The sequence below is a fragment of the Stegodyphus dumicola genome, chromosome 12 (genome assembly GCF_044657685.1).
Source record: "Stegodyphus dumicola isolate Sdum_Otavi_A_Nest chromosome 12, ASM4465768v1".
Taxonomy (NCBI): Eukaryota; Metazoa; Arthropoda; class Arachnida; order Araneae; family Eresidae; genus Stegodyphus; species Stegodyphus dumicola.
In genome coordinates, this window is record NC_140779.1 from 10,851,103 (window position 1) to 10,863,846 (window position 12,744).

A 12,744-nucleotide genomic window follows, 5' to 3' on the forward strand; every position below is an offset into this window, starting at 1 on the left:
TGCAAAATAAATTTTAAATGGATTCAGAAGAGATTTTTTCTTCACGTCTGTACGTTACGTACATCAGCGATAAGTCACTACACAGTTCCATAGGTTCCTCTACTTTCAGCATAGACCAAGTAGTGAGGAACATTATTATATTGGCGCCCGAACAGGAACGTACAGTACGGCCGAGCGTAGTAGGTTTAATAGCGTGGCAAACACGCGCCATTGAGGACTCCTAAGCTCTCCTATTGAAGTAAGCTGAGCTTTACTTAAATACTTCTAACGCATTTACATTCAATGCGATACTAAAAAATTCAACAAGAATTTAAAGGAAAGGGTTCCAAAAATAAAAATAAAAATAAAATACACAGTTCCTGTACGTAAACATATTCATTTTATTTCCTGTGATTGCTCTTAGAGGTGGTTATTGATTTAGGGGTGGAGGTAATATAAATGAGGGCACATTGGCAGAAGATGGCATATAGTGCGTAATAGACAAATCTGATATAAAAAGAAGGGAAATTTATTTATTTTTTGCGAGGAAGTAATAACCAATTAATATAAACCTATAAAAACATATAAAACCTCCTGTAAAAATAAAGTACCGAATTAATTTGCGTGTCCGAAGTTCTTTAGTTATGTGTCATTATTTTTTTTTTTTTTTTTTTTTTTATCTTCCAGTTGGAACCTTAATGCCATATTTAATTCTTTTGCGGTTTCATACCAATTATTCAAATATTCATAGCTGATGCTGATACGTTACCTTGCTTTCAATTTTCACAATAATTCACTTCCGGGTTTTATTTATTTTTTTAATTAATTAATTTTTGTTTATTAGCCCAAAGGTCTCTATTAATTTTGTTTTGGCATTTTGAGGCGTTTCAGTGTGGACGGTGTTTCATTTTTCGAATTAATGCTACCAAATATTATCGCCCTGTATTATATTTGAACAAATTAAATAATGAAGAATCTGCATGAATGTATGTATGTTTCCGCACTGTGAAAATACAACGGTACCTAGAGACATTAAATTCTGAATAACGTAGACCTCCATTCGAATATGAGCATCTGGAAGCCCAAATTTGGAATTTGTTTTATTAACTATTACATACTTTGTAAAACTTTAACGAATTTTTGATTAACAAACTCAACGATTTCAAAGCGAGCAGTGGCAACACAATACGGGGGGGGGGGAAATTATTCCATTGCGCGAGGCTGTGTATCGGAAATTCTAAGGATATGCTCTTTTTAAATATATTGTGATGTTGCTGTTGAATTGAAATTTACGATTTAAGTGCGAAGAACATGATATTTAATAAATAAAGGTAATACACAAAACGTTAATAAAAAAGCTGCTATGGGCGTAAGCGTAAGGCTTTCAGATTTTTTAAAAAGAATTTTTTAAATCCTAAGAATTACCCCAGGAGGGCTGTTAATCTCGAAACGGTATTTTGCATCGAATCATTAAAAAGCTTCGAATCACTTTTCAAATTGTTGCCACAAAGTATTATTGCCATGCATTATATTTAGAGAAATTAAATAATGAAGAATCTGCATGTTTCTGGCACTGTGGGGGGAAAAAAAGGGTACCTAGAGGGGTACCAATTTTGAATGACGTTGTCCTCCACCCGAATATGGGCACCTGGAAGCTCAATTTTTGAGTTTCGAATTTGTTTTATTTTCTATTTCTTATTTCGTAAAACTGAAATTTTGACAAAATCAATGATTTCGAAGCGAACAATGGCAACACTTTGCTTGGGGGGGGGATTCTATCTCTAGTACATGAAACTGTCTATCGACAATTCTAAAGATACGCTGTTGTTAAATACTTTTCCCAGATGCTGTCGAAACGTGTGTGTAAATGGAAATAAACGTCCCTTTGAGCGTAATGTGAAATCTGAAAGCTTTAAGTTTTATTTATTTATTTTTTTTAACTTATGCTTCATACCGATGTAATATTGTATTCATGTTCTAACTCATATTACATTAAAGAGAATGTCTGATAATTAAAATAAAAATAAGTAAATAATAATTGGGAGGAGTTTTATTTACCGCTAATTTCTTCGATGAACTAATTTATAAGTTATCAGTACTATTATAAATACTAAAAATAATACTAATTTTTGAACTCGGAAAGGTGTCTGTGTTCATTTTCATTTCGCGAGAGAAACGTCACCAAAGAAATAAAAGTAGTCGTGTTGTATCCACATAACGTGACATATGTGAGTTACTATCAGCGTCGTAGAATGACCCATTTAAAAACAATATATAGTACAAAATATTTCGGTACTTTTCTGTTGATAACAAGATTAGATTGCCAGTAAGAATGTCCATACTGATAGTGTTGAAATGAGCTAGACACCTTGCCTCACCACTTGTTCGACGAGATTCGCAACTTAATCTCTGTTTCGAACAAACGAACATTTTATGTTTGGAGTCAAAATAAAGTTACAACTTCCCACAGTAACTGCGGATTGATGCAGGCAGAGCTTTTAATTTCAAAATTAAAAGTTTAGGAGCATCTCGGCAGCGGTCGAAAACGTCATGAATAAATAAATAAAAAATCTGATGTGTACACCACATGACTTCCTTGTACGGAATATTAAATTATACGCATTTTTTTCTTGCATTTCTTTTAAACTTATTCGATTGAATTAAACGTACTTCGCTGACACCGCATAAACCACAATAGAATAAACGCATTCTTTAAAATTCACTTTGTTTAACATAGCGACACTCTGGCGCTAGGTTCACTTAACAGTATTATATTTCGTTCATATTATAACTCAGAATGCACAAAATTTATATCATTTAAAGAATTATCTAATCGTTGCCACATTTTCTATTCAAGTACTATAATAAAGCTAGAACGATGTATAAAAGAAATTAAGCAAACAAAAAAGAAACGGTTTTTCACAGACGATTGAGTATTTCTCATTCAATTAATTAAGTTTTCACTTCGCGACAAGGCAAAAATACATAAAAACTCAAAATATCTGTATTAAAAATTACGAAGTAAATCTTAAACGCTTATTTCCTCGAAAAAATTCCAGAAAGGATTAAGCATGATTTAAATAATAAATGAAGGCGTTATCTTTGTTGTTGCAAAGCTAAGTTTCTGTAGATTGGCAACAAATCCGCTATCTTGCTGTTTCAAATGTAAACAAGAGCAATGGCCGCCATCAAAAACATTATTAGGCTTAGCGGCACATAAACAGTTTTAAAATTGTTGATAATTCTAAAAATATTGCATTCAGATTTACTAAAGGCATAAAATCCTTAACCGGAAGATAAGAACAACATAATTCAATCGTTTTTAAAGCAAAAAATTTACAATTTACAAACATATTTGGTACGGCCGATTGCAACCAAAATACGAGATGCACATCTACATGTTATATAAGTCCTATATACAAATTTTCAACGTTCTGAGGCTTTTCGTTTTTGAGTTATGCGAGATACGTACGTACGCACATACGTTCGTACAGACGCCACGAAAAATTCTGTTCAGAATTAATTTTAAAGCAGTTTTATAATTTTTTTGGAGGAAAAGAGTGTTTTATTCTGTCCTTACGTACATACTATATCACGGAAATACATCGTTAAATTGCATTTGAAAGAGGTAAAAATGGGATATTTTCGTTGAAATATGCTACCTGAAACTTTTCGCGATTACAATACTTCCTTTTTACTTCGTACAAGGAAGTAAAAAGATTTAAAAAAGATAAAAATCTGAAAGATTTCAGGTTTTAAATTACGTCCAAAGGGGCGTTTTTTTAACATTTTGCCTGTTACCTTTATTAAATATCACGTTCTTCGTACTTAAACCATAAAATTCAGTTCAACAGCAATATCGCAAAATAGTTTTAAATTGAGCATATCTTTAGGATTTCCGATACGGAGTCTCGCGCACTGGCAATAAAAGTGTTTTTTCAGTACAACGTTGTCATAGCTCGCTTTGAAATCCTTGAGTTTTTTAATCAAAAATTCATTAAAGCTTTACAAAATATGAAATCGTTAATAAAGCAAATTCCAAATATCAAATTTGGGCTTCCACGTGCTCATATTCGCAGTAGGATTACGTCATTCAAAATTCGATGGCTCTAGGTACCGTTGTTTTACCACAATACTAGGAAAATTCATATTTAATTTATTTAAATATAATGCAGGACTCTAACATTGGGTGGCAACAGTTTGAAAAGTGAAACGGACATATGTAGTGAACCAACGCAAAATCGCAAACGAAAACAATAGTCCTTCGGAGACAAAGCCCCTTTGGACTAAAAGCATTTCGTCGAGAACTTGTCTAATTAGAAGTGTGAGAGGGAAATATAAATTTGCGAAGTTTGAGGATTTATTTAGTAACTAAATTGTTTAAAAAATTTGCAAGAGATATCATGCAAACTGGGCTGGGGGGCCAGTGCTTAGAACTAACTAACTAGCTAACCTGAAGACATCCAAATTTGAATAACGTAATCTTCCATAGAATATGGGCATGTAGACCTAATTTGAATTTGGAATTTGTTTTATTATCGATTTCATATTTTGTAACACTTCAACGAATTTTTGATTAAAAAACTAAACGATTTCAAAGCGAGCATTGGCAACACTGTACGGCAGGAAGGGGGGATATTTATTTATTTATTTATTTATTTATTTATTTATTATCTCCAGCGCGCGAGATCGGAAATTCTAAAAATATGCTCATTTTAAAATTATTTTACGATATTGCTGTTGAACTGAATTTTATGGTATGAATACGTATAGAACATGATATTTAATAAATAAAGGTAACACAGAAAACGTTAGAAAAAAGTCCCTTTGGACGTAATTTAATATCTGAAACCTTTTTTTAGTGTATGAATTATTTTAAGAAATTTAATTGAAAGCTATTTTGTAAAAATCTTTTATAGATTTTTTTTTGTGTGTGTTTTTTTGTGTGTACGAAAAATGCTAAATTTTACTACTATTAACGTAAAATATATCTATTTAATGTACTCTAAATCTCAAAAATGTTTCAAAAGCTCATTTCAGTTATAATCAGATAGGTGTACTTTAATTACAGAAAAAATTTCAAACATGTATCTACAGCAGATTTTGATAAATGTACATCGAAATGTCGCGTCTTTGGACGTAATTTAAAATCTGAAACATTTCAGTTTTATATATATATTTTTTTCATTAAAAAAAATTTTTTTTAAAGAATTAGAAAAAAAAAAGAATTTTTAAAAAATTGGAAAAAAAGTTTAAAAAGAAAATTAAAGCTTTAAACTTTTAAAAAGTTTAAAAAAATTAAACTTTAAAAAAGAAATTAAGCTTTTTTTTTTCTTTTTTAAAAAAATATAATTTTTAAATAATATAATTTTTTTAAGCATTCAAAATTGTTAAATAAAAATATTGTAGTATGGGAACTTTGTATTCATTGGCCTATAATTTGTTCTGAATGGCAATAGATACTCCTGTTCCATTTTGACCCATGAAAAGCACAGTTTCTGGGCCTAGTGACCTATTTTGGAGCATCATCGTCTGCCACTAGAACCCGTGGAGATAGAGGGAAATCCATCTAACCGTCTTATCTTGACATTTTATTTCATTACGTGAGCATCACTGACTTAGTGTTATCGTTTGCTCGAGTCATTCGGGTCATTCCCGAAAGAATGTTTTATTGGTCTCCGATCATACTTTGCTTTTGTTTTAATTCGCGACTGTGCGAACTCTGTGAACTTAGGAATTTTTTAGGTGAGAGAAAAATTCTTGAATCTTTGGTTCTTCTTTGCTCCACGCAAGGAGTGTCTGCGAAATTCGAGAACTTATTCTGTTTTTATTTGTTTACAATTTAACTTAAACAATTTTAACATTAACGGGCGTTTTTCTAACGTTTTGTGTGTTACCATTATTTATTAAATATCACGTTCTTCGCACTTAAACTACATAAAATTCAATTCAAAAACAATATCTCAAAATATTTAAAAACAGCAAACCAGCATATCTTGAGAATTTCTGATACACAGTCTCGAGCGCTGGAGATAAAATCTTTTTTTTCCTAACAGTGTTGCCATTGTTCGCTATGAAATCGTTGAGTTTCTTGATCAAAAATTCGTTAAAGTTTTACAAAATACGAAATAGATAATAAAACAAATTCGAAATTCAAAATTCAGGCGTTCAAGTGCCCATGTTCGTTTGGAGGACTACGTTATTCAAAATTGGATCACTCTAGGTACCGTTGTTTTTTCACAGTGCAAGAAACATGCATACATTCCTGCAGATTCTTCATTATTTAATTTCTTTAAACATAACACAGGGCTATAATATTTGGTGGCAACAGTTTGAAAAGGGAACCAAGGTAGAGAGTGAAACGATGAGACTAATAGCCCTTTAGTCTAACACCAAAGATTAAATCTTTTCGAAGATTTCTTCATTTGATAAAATCTAATAATTTTTAGTTAATGCTTTTAATTTTAACAATTTTACTTAATTCCGTTCTTTATTATTCATGAGTCGCCCATAGCTCTCAAATTTATTTTTCGTTATTTTGGTCAATAGGAGGCGCTACGTGTTTCATGGTAATAACATTTAGCATGAGTAGAAAAAGGCGCTTGCGCCGTGTACAGACTACTTCATTGTATATTACAATATGACATGTTTTCTAATTCTGATCACAATTTATTATTGCGCACGTAGCCTTTTTTTTTATTTTGCTTTCTGAAATGTGCTGAATTTCTCAATTATTATTAGAAATAATAGCGACAAAACTTGGGCAAACAGATCAGTGATCTTTTTCATTTCATTATCAGAAGCATAGAATTTTTTGTTTTTAAGATTTCCGAATAGAGAAATTTTTTATCAATGTTATAAAAGAAGAAATGTGAAATACTAATGGTGTGTATATATATTTGTAATGATAAAATTCCATAGTCAAGAATACACTTAAAATACTAACTGTATGTTCTTTTCATTTTTAATGGCGACGGTCTCTTATTTGAAAGTACGTGGAATTAAATCTACAGCCCCGTAGTCAAGTTGTTTTTCCCGCTTTTTCTACACGTACAGTTATAGAATGTTCTGGAGATATTTAAAGCGAATTGGATTGGCTGACGTCATTTCTTGGAAGCTCCGTCTTTCCTATAAAAGGCTATAAAAGGACTCGCGAAAGAATATCGGGGCTTTTTCTTAAATGTCACGATGCAGTAAACTTCATACAAAAAGTTATTAGTAATTCTTTTTATTTACTCCGGATATCTGATTTTTGTAACTGCTATTTCTCCTGAATAATAATAAATGGATCCTGTTTTTTAAACTTATCGTCTGATTATTTAAGCTACGACTAAAGCTGATACATCACACATATATATATATTAATATTTGAGAAACTGAAAAATAATCATTGTAAAATGTAATGGTGGTACTAAAATTTTTCATTTTTTTTTTTTTTTTTTTTAAATGGCACGTGTTAAGTCGAAAGGTTGAGAACCGTTGCCTGCCATATAGATGGTAAAGCAAAAGGTACAGAACGTTTCCCTTAATCCCATTCAGTAATTTGTTGTGAGATTTTATGCGGAGAGCTTGATTGTAGGTAACACAGAAATGTTTGAACTTCTGAAATGAATGAACTGCAAAACTATTACTACTGAAATGAATGAATGTGAATGAATGAAATAAACAAAATTTCCTTGGGGTAAAAAGTGGATGTCTATCTACCTTCCGTTAGTTACTCCAAATCCGTGTTGCACTACTCCTAACTGGAAAGGGGAGATAAGTTATCTCCTCACTGGGGTGTGGAGACACCCCTTGGATATTCTTCCTCCCTATTGTTGCATTTTGTTCTCGATTATACCTGGGCTGACTGTCTCCTCATTCATAGACTTAGCTACGGTCAGGTGAATGGGAAAGCTCTCAGCTTTGTTCATTTCACTACAGGTTCTAAAAATGGGGTCTACCTTTCATTCCAGAAACAAGCACACGAGTATAAGAATGGTGAACAATTTAAGGACCAGTTTCTTTGTGTAGTTTTCTTTTAATTCATTTTGTAGTTCTGTAACAGTAACTCCGACCGTATTACGGCTTAGTTTATAAAATAAAATACGCGGAATACAAAGAAAGTTTTTCGCAGACGATTCATTATTTCTCATTCAATTAATTGAGTTCTCACTTCGCGACTTGGCAAAAATACATAAAAACTCAAAATATCTATATTAGAAATTACGAAGCAAATCTTAAACACTTATTTTCTCGAAAAAATTCCAGAAAGGATTAAGCATGATTTAATTCGCAATAATAAATGAGGGCTTTATCTTTGTCGTTGCGAAGCTTAGTCACTGTAGATTGGCAACAAATCTACTATTCTACTGTTTCAAATGTAAACAAATATGTACGCCATGTTGTTTAAAACTTACGGCTTAACCGCACTTAAACAGCTTTTAAATTGTTCATTAACTCTACAAATATTGCTTGCAGATTTACTAAAGGCATAAAAACCTTAACCGGAAGATAAGAACAACATAATTCAATCCTTTTTAAAGCAAAAAATGCACAATTTACAAACATATAAGAGTAAAGAAACTGAGATTACTGAGCCGGGTAACAGAGTGGATATATATATATTTATAGTTATATACGTTTGTTTCGGCCGATTGCAACCAAAATGCGAGGTGCACATCTACATGTTTTAGCACTCCTATATGCATAATTTCAACCTTCTGAGGCCACTCATTTTTGAGTTAAGCGAGATACGTACGTACGTACAGACGCCACGAAAAATCTCCTCAGAATTAATTTTAAAGCAGTTTTATAATTTTTTTGGAGGAAGAGTCTTTGATTCTGCCCTTACGTACAAACGTCACGCAAAAACATCGTTAAAATGCATTCGATAGCGGTCAAAATGGATATTTTCGTTGAAATATGCTGCCTGAAACTTTTCACGTTTACAATACTTCCTTTTTACTTCGTACAAGGAAGAAAAAAGAAGTTAGTAGAGTGAGTGTAACAGTAGTTTGGTAGACTACGAGCTCAGCGAGAGCATTAAAGAACATAACAAACCCTTTCGGGCAACCGTTAGAATCTGAAACCCTTCATATTTTTTTGTTTTGTTTTGTGTAATTCATTCTGTCACTGCCGCTTCGAAATGAGCTTTTATGAATAACGTTTCGTTTACGAATTTACGAATTATGACATATTATTGGTTGATGCGTAAATGTAGATTGGATGAATGAGTGACTGAAAATAGTAAATTAACTGTAATGTAATTAACTACGTAAGTCAGTTAGTTTACTAAATAGTGAATTAACTAATTTTAAATGATTACGTGTCTTTAATAGGCTCTAATGTAAAGAAATGAATAGATTCGCATCTCCGAAATGTGGAGGGAACTCTTCAGGAGACGTGCATTTCTTTCTCCCTGCTTTTCTTTTATGCCAATTTTCCAATGGAATGGGTATTGTCCGCGAGGACTAAAGTATGTGCTTTTAATGAAAAGAGTTTTCACCCTTCATTTGTCTAGAAAGTGTTTTATCCAGGCTAGGTTGGGATGTCTTAACACTGAGTGGTAGTTATCGCTGTTTGGTATCTTACTTGTTTGCTTTTCAGTTAGGAAACACTTTTGACAAGTCCGTTTGTTCGCGAGGAAGGAGACTCCAGACGCATTTTTGGGTTTTCGTTCAATTCATATCAGTTAGATTACTTTTATTAAAAAGCAGTAAATATGTTCTTGAAATGTAATATATGTGAAACAAAAACGTGGAATACGAAGTATACTGGTTGTCATAAATTAAGGAAAAATCAACAAAAATCACGATTACTGAAAAAGTTACATGTAGAATTTTATCAAACGTACCCACAATATACAACACAGAGTAAGGTATCAAATAAAATAAAAAGAAATTACCAGACAATTATGGTAGTATGGAAATTAGCACATGTATAAAATGAACAAATCGAAGATGTCAGTTTGCTATAGTAAGAGTACCTTCAATATGGAATGTAATCGCCTCTAGAAGCAATACAGCACATCCAGCGATGTGTGATGCTTTCAATTATGCGGTCTATCAGTTCCATAGGAAGCGAGAGCCATGGCTCTGTCAAAGCAGTTGCACGCGCGGCAAGGGTCTAAGGGGGCGGATTGAGAGCAGCTAAACGTCTCCCTAAAGCATCCCAAACGTGCTCAATAGGATTCAAGTCCGGGGATCGAGCTGGCCACTCCATGCGCATAATTGTTTCCTGTTGAAGATAATCATGTACGATGCGAGCCCTGTAACAGGAAACATCGCCTATTGCTCCGGCATATGGGCGCAAATTGCAGTTACATTCTTCTTATTTGATAAGATTAATCGTACGATAATTATGCTCAAAACTTCAGTAAGTTAACGGTACTTACTGATCAAGGTGAAATACTAGCGATTTGTTTAGTGTTGAGGGTTTTACAGTTTTTTTTAACGTTTTTTGTGTTACCTTTTTTACTTCCTTGTACGAAGTAAAAAGGAAGTATTGCAATCGCGAAAAGTTTCAGACGACACATTTCAACGAAAATATCCATTTTGACCGCTATCGAATGCTATTTAACGATGTTTTTGCGTGATATGTGTACCTAAAGACAGAATAAAAAGACTCGTTTACTCCAAAAAGATTATAAAACTACTTTAAAATGAATTCTGAAGATCGTGGCGGCTGTACGAACGTATGTACGTACGTACGTATCTCGCATAACTCAAAAACGAGTAGCCTCAGAACGTTGAAATTTTGTATATAGGACTGTTATAACATGTAGATGTGCATCTCGTATTTGGGTTGCAATCGGCCGCACCAAACGTATAAATATATATATATATACACTCTGTTAACCGGCTTATTGATTTCAGTTTCTTTACTCTAATATGTTTGTAGCCCACCAGCGGCCGAGCGGTAAAGTCGCTGAACACTGGTAGTTCGGTCCGAGGTTCGAATCCCGCGAACGGGCTGGCTGCATGGGCGTTTTCGTGGTTTTCCCCATGTGTAACGTGTATACGAGCCAGTTTCCCTTAGAAAGTCCTCCACGAAAGGCATCCCTCCCCTTAGGCAGATAGCCCTAGTGTGCTTTGCCATAATTAAATACACCACACCTAATATGTTTGTAAATTGTACATTTTTTTTTGCTTTAAAAAGGACTGAATTATGTTGTTCTTATCTTCCGGTTAAGATTTTTTTATGCCCTTAGGAAAAACTCTTTCTTTTTTTGTGTTGTTTGCTTAACTTCTTTTATACATAGTTCTAGCTTTATTATAGTATTTGAATGGAACATGTGGCAACGATTAGATAATTCTTTAAATGATATAAATTTTGTGCATTCTGAGTTATAATATGAACAAAATACTTAAGTGAACCTAGCGCCAGAGTGTCGCTATGGTAAACAAATACAGTGAACTTTAAAGAATGCATTTATTCTATTGTGGTTTATGCGCTATCGACGAAGTAGATTCAATTCAATCCAATAAGTTTAAATGAAATGCAGGAGAAAATGCGTATAATTTAATATTCCGTACAAGCAAGTCATGTGGTGTACACATCAGATTTTTTTAATTAAATATCATGTTCTTCACACTTAGACCACATAAAATTCAATTCAAAAGCAGTATAAATAATTAAATGTCAAGTAATTTAAAAAGAGCATAGCTTTAGAATTTCCGATACACAGTCTCGCGTACTGGAGAATTTTCCGTACAGTTGCCATTGCTTGCTTTGAAACTGTTGAGCTTGTTAATCAGAAATTCGTTAAAGTGTTACAAAATATGAAATCGACAATAAAACAAATTTCAAATTTGGGCTTCAGGCCCACCAGCGGCCGAGCGGTAAAGTCGCTGAACACTGGTAGTTCGGTTCGAGGTTCGAATCCCGCGAACGGGCTGGCTGCATGGGCGTTTTTGTGGTTTTCCCCATGTGTAACGTGTATACGAGCCAGTTTCCCTTAGAAAGTCCTCCACGAAGGCATCCCTTTCCTTAGGCAGATAGCCGTAGTGTGCTTTGCCGTAATTAAATACACTAAACACCAAATTTGGGCTTCCGTTTGCCCATATTCGCAGTAGGATTACGTCATTAAAAATTGGATGGCTGAAGGTACCGTTGTTTGATCACAATGCGAGAAATATACATACATTTATGCAGAATCTTCATTATTTAATTTCTTCAAATATAATACATGGTGATAGTATTTGGTGGCAACGATTTGAAATGTGATACAACGTTTTAAAGTTTTCAGCGCAAAGTCGCAAAACGAAAACAATAGTCCTTCAAGGACAAAGGCTCTTTGGACTAAAACAATTCTTTTTGGTGTAACTGCGCATTATACTCATCTTACCATCGAATGCCACGTTACAGTCAGCGACAACTGTCTTGGACTAGTCATGTACGAATTAAGACATCTATGTCAATGAAATTTGTAAGTTGTGTATATAAAGTTGAGGTAGCAATGTTAGTTCTATCGCAGTTTTTAATACAGTGAAATGAGCATATTATGATTAAAATTAGCCCTCCATTTTACCTTTACTATGTTTCAGTATCTGAGTATTCAGTATTTTGGATTTTTTTTAAATGCGTTTTTAAGTTTCGTCTAATTTTTCACTGGATAAACAAACACAGAGAGTTAGCATTGAAAATTAATTCAGGTCAAATTTTGCAAACCCTGAACCTCACCAATGACCGAGCGGTGAAGTCGCTGAACACTGGTAGTTCTGTTCGTCGTTCGATTTCGTGTTGTTTTTCCCCGTGTGTAACATGCATACGAGCCAGTTTTCG

General features: G+C 33.4%; 1 protein-coding gene across 4 annotated transcripts in view; it reads left to right on the forward strand.

Annotated features, from left to right (window-relative positions):
* LOC118196098 (uncharacterized) overlaps positions 1-12,744 on the forward strand; it is a 787,551-nt gene that overhangs the window by 733,193 nt on the left and 41,614 nt on the right. The window lies entirely within an intron of this gene.